Here is a 5,473-nt window from a genome sequence, read left to right on the forward strand (position 1 = left end):
TGGAACAGTGCCCCAGACAGGTTTTGATAAAGCTAATCAGATCAGTTATGATCTTTTTATAAAAAAAAATATTTTACAGATTCCTGTTTACTTATATGTAATATTAGAGACAGGTCTTTAGGTACTAGTCCCACATTATCTTGCAATTAGAGGTTGCTGTTCCTCCCACAGGAATGTCCAGCTGATCACAACCACTTTATTGACTCACTGCTGTCTCTGATGTTATTCTTTTGACCTCTTGGTTACAATCAGTAGTCACTAAAACCACCAATCACACTCAGAAAAACCAGCCAAAGAAAGTATCTTCTAGCTAGCAGTTTTTACCCTTTTATGAGTTGCCATCCCCTTAAAAAATACTTCAAAAAACATTAAAGCATGACAAGCCTTGTTTTAGTCCTTCTTTACATATCTTGGAGAAATTAATGGATTCTTATTGCTCCCTGGTGCTGACACTAAACATCCCTCTTTTCAGTCAAATTGTTCAACAATAAACTTCCAAACTTTAGATGTCAAATACATGATGATAACCAATAAAGAGAATACTTCATTTGTTGCCTAAAGACATCTAAAAATAATAAGCTCTTTTCTCCTCTCTATTTTCTTATCACTGTGCAGTTACATAATAGTCATGGAAGTAAAGCAAAGGCCTGGGAAGATTTTCTCCTCTGACAAGTAGCCAATTCAGTGGAAAAGCCTGAGGACCCTGACCTAACCCAGCATCTGGGAGTGGTAAGGTTATTCCTCATCCACTATATGTTTTTCTGTAATTTAATTCATTTTAATTTTACAAGAATTGCACGATTGATATTTCATCACTTCTCATGGCAGAAGATCATTAGTAGCCAACTATTTTCTGTTCCAGTAGAAAAAGGACAATGTGCTAATTGTAATTATTTTCTAGCCAAACAATAGCATAAATTTCATTTGATCTTGCCTATAGTATCACGTGGAGGAATGCCAACATCAAAAATAATAATGAAAGTACTTAACACCAAATTATACATCAACACAAATGCAGTAATTACAAGCAGTACTCTTGCATTCCAATGTGACCCGGAATCGTGACAGACTAAAACATTAATCTCTACCTATGCATTTGCCAATGAAGCTTTGTCAGTCAAGATGACCCAGTCCCAGAAGATGCAGAAAGAGGAATTCAACACAATGAAATTGTTCAGTGTGGGCCTAAAATTTACAGCCTTGAAAACATACAAACATTGTAGACACATTGTAGACATCTGCTCTGATGGAGCAGCATGGCTGTATTAGATCTTTTCTGCCTCAATTTAATCGGACATAACCAGTGGATGGATAAGTGTAGCCATTCCCTGCAGAGGTGATGATTGATCTCTGCATCACAGGATGAGTTAGAAAGCTTTGCCAGCTGAGATTTATGTCTCAGAAATCTGCAAAGTTGCGATGTTTTGCAACCATTTTAAAAATACAACGTGGAAGAGAGGTGAGACAAATGGCTGCCCACACTTTCTGGAGCTGATATCTATTTATATAGCAAAACTAGCTGACTAGTAACCAGTGAATGATTACTTCTTGGATGAATTTGGTGCCTTCATTCTTTGTGGAAAGAAATGCATGTTATTTCCTACAACTTCAACTGCAAATAACAGATGTTTAATAGAGTTATCATAATTTCTATGCATTTATTATTTATTAATTTGTGACGTTAAGAGAAGCATCTATAAATGTGATAGTGAAATACTGATTGCCTTTTCAGTGGTATCTTCTCAGATGAAGATGTTTTAGCCAAGTCCCTCCAGATATGTGTAACTGATTCCCTGCATACCTTTCTGATTCTCTAATCCACTAGACTTAATGCTTCTTTTTTGCATCTGGGATGAGACTGTCTCTGCATTTTTTGGGATTCTTCAAGCAAATCCAAGTGTTCACCCCTGTCTGCATAAAGGAGACAAAGAGCTTCTTCACGAGTTGAGCTGCTGAAAGTGAGAAAGGCTTGCCCAAATGTTTCTTATCCCATGCTTAACCGTGGTGGCAAACATTCTCTTGCGGGTCGTTTATCCCTTAGACACTTCTTTCCAAAATCCCTGACTCCAGCCTTCCTTTTGTCCGAGTAAGGTGGGCTGCTTCAGTGAGTTTACACTTCACTGTAATTGTCTCCCAACTAGATAAACATTTGACAGCAAACAGTGTGTTTAAAACATTGCCAAGATTGCTACAACACCCTCTAAATGGTGTCAGATGATCTCCTGTTTACTGCAATGTTTACTGCAGTAGTGTCTGAAACACACAAATACCCCCCTCGATTACTTCCTGTCTCCTTTACTCTTATCTCACCGAGACTGTGATCTCTTCAGAGTAAGAACTGGCTTTATTTTGAATTTTGCATAATAACAGGTAGAGTGTCAAAGCTCAATGATTAACAAACTGTTAAAGACAAATCTCAGCAGGAGCCATACAGGACTACAAAGGCTGGATTTTCTCCAACAAAACTTGTCCCATATGAAACTTTGGACATGCTCTACTTTTTCCCACATGCAAATTCCCATTTTGACGAAGGATATGCAAAAGATGAACAGAAATTAAGAATGTTTACATGTACAGGGGCATAGAGGCTTTGTCAAACAAGTGTAACCAAACTCCTCTATCTTTGAGAAGCCATACTAAGTACATTGCTCTTAGCTACATATATATATATTTTTTTTTTCCCCATAGATACATAATCCCTGACTTTCACTAAGGAATACTATAAAGGCAGCACCACCTAGTGGTACCAAAACCACAATGTAGTATTGTCAGTGGTTTCCTGAAAATCCTTTTGGAAATACAGGGGAAACTCAGCTAGAATTATTTTTTAAATATCCACATGACATTTATATGTTTAGTCTTTTTTTCTTTTTCTCAGCAAGAACATGAATAAATATTTGCAACCTCTTAGCAAGCATATATATTATATATATATATATATATATATATATATATATATATATATATATATATATATATACTTGTTTCTGTTTTAAGTACCCTTTGAAAAAGCACAGTGGGTACACACCCCCACATATATATATATATATATATATATATGTATATATATAATATATTTTTAAAAGATCAGGTACCAAAATAATTACTCCTCACACCTTTCCATCCAACTTTATTGTTTACTACTGCATGTGTAAGGTTTAGATGAAAACCTGCACAGGAATGAGAAATACCTGGCAGCTTTGGACCACTTCCCAAATATTTTCCAGCACACATTCCAGGGAACTAATTTATCTTGCTTCAGTAAATATAGTGATGACAGAGGTGCTCACCTTACAAAAATCAGAAGGGTCCAATGTGTCAGACCAATTTTCCCCCGAGATGGTACTGGCACATGTATTTACATCTGTGCTCAGTGGCTGCACAGTGCTGGGAGTATCACTTGGTAGCACTTTAGATCATCCTACCATCTGCTTTTCACTTGCCCCTGTAAATCCTCTACTGACACTTTTGTGACACTTCTGTGACACTTCAGGAGGTGAAAAACCCTCGGATCCATCTGCATTGGTGGGAGCCTGCCAGCATAAACTACCATTGTTCTGAAGAGTGAGAATCAGTGGTTTGTTACAGTCTTCCTTCTGAGTCTTCCTCTGGGCATGCGCTGGTGAAGTTTGGCACTACCAAACATATAAATCTATAGCAGTTCTATAAATCTATAGCAATGCTATGAAATTATATGAGAGCATGTTTTAAAGTTATAAACATTATGTGACAACATAGCATAGGAAGGAAAAACCTCAGTGATCAAAACCAGTAGTAGCCTTGCTTTTTAATGCAGTGCAAATAGTACACAACAGACACTCCAAACTATTCCTGCCTCATCCCTTTTCTCTCAGCCTGCCCCATCCTCCCTGCAGTCCACAGCTCTGCATTTCCTGAACTGGCACCCGTGTGGTATTTGGTGTAGCCACAAAGCCTCCACTAGCGTGGCTTTCCACTCCTCCCTTCCCATTCCCGAGTACCAGCACAGCTCTTCTGTTCCTAGTTCCAAACACCCCCAGTGCCTACTCCTCTCCTGTCACAGCTGCATCCTACTCTTCATCTTCACAGCCGTGTCACAGCTGGGGTATTTCAGAAGCTCCTAAGTTTCATTCACCACGGGCATACAGTGTTGCTGGTGCTGTGACTATTTCACCACTGACCTCACAGATTCCTTCCTTGCCTACAAGAGAGTATGGAAAAACAGAGAACAAACTGACTGAATAGAGTCATTCTAGTTAAACCCACTTTATGGAATTTTTTCTACCATGGTTTATCATTTCATGGTTGGGTTTTTTTTTTTTTCAGTCTTGCCCATGTCTCACAATGACTTCATTCTAAACTCTAATTCTCCTGATTGTTTAAAACTTTCCACGCCAGTTTATTTATTTGTTGTTACTGGTGATACTTGTTTTGAACAGGCATTGTCCTTTACCTTAAGGAGTAAAGAGCTTAACCTGAAAGTATTTGAAGAAAAGATTTATGTCCTCTTACAATATTCACTTTTCTAGACTAATTACATGAACTTTTTGAGGATAAATTTAGTCTCTTGCAGACATCCATGTTTTCACTACCTGTTATCTAATCCAACTGGAAAGAGCAAAATCAACTCAGCAGTTTTGTGTCCAACAAAACAAGTTCTCCTAAGCCCATGCTTACATAGCTTCCAGATGTGCCAGGGTTTGATCTGCCAGCAAACCACAGGGAGGCAGAGCAAAAACCATTGCAGTATAACCCTTTCTCCACTCACAGAAACTATTAACCTGATAATCTTAGTGTATCCTCATCTGTCCAAATCAAACTCCACCTTCCTTGAACAGTTAAGCACACTGTATTATAGCACGTAAGAAGTATGTCTGATAGAAGCTGGGGAGGAATAGGTCACATTGCATCTCATACATTGTAGGCTATATTTCTCATTATTCTCACATACTTACACTTTCTAGTCACCTGTGATTATCTAGGCTTTCCTCCATATATGACATTTTCAATTGGCGAGCTCCTCCAATAAATTATTTTTATTTCCTATGTACATATATTTTGCTATTAAATTAGAGCCCATTTCCATTACGTTCTGGGTTGGTTTTGTCATTGTTTTGGTTTGATTTTCACACTTTATGCCTTTTTTCATTATATCTTTAATACTCTTCTGTGTATTAGGCAGTTAATTAAAACATTAACATTAGAGTCAATTCTCGGGTATTTCTTGCATAACTTTGCCAATACCTTTGCTCTACAATGACAGTACTCTTAAGGTAATGTTATCTCCCCTCTTGCCAACTCGTTACACACCTTAAATTCTTGTAAGAATCCCCCCCTTCTTTCTAGCTGAACTATTATTTTTCCATGGAGTAGTGACTCTTTCAGTTCAATGCAACAAGTTCAAGACTTTAAGCTGCTAAAGAAAAATGCAAATATAAATAGTAATTAAAATAAGAACAAAAACTTGTAAATTCTGTATAAATATTTTATTGTG

This window comes from Motacilla alba, chromosome 7 (genome assembly GCF_015832195.1).
Source record: "Motacilla alba alba isolate MOTALB_02 chromosome 7, Motacilla_alba_V1.0_pri, whole genome shotgun sequence".
In the NCBI taxonomy this organism is placed as follows: domain Eukaryota; kingdom Metazoa; phylum Chordata; class Aves; order Passeriformes; family Motacillidae; genus Motacilla; species Motacilla alba.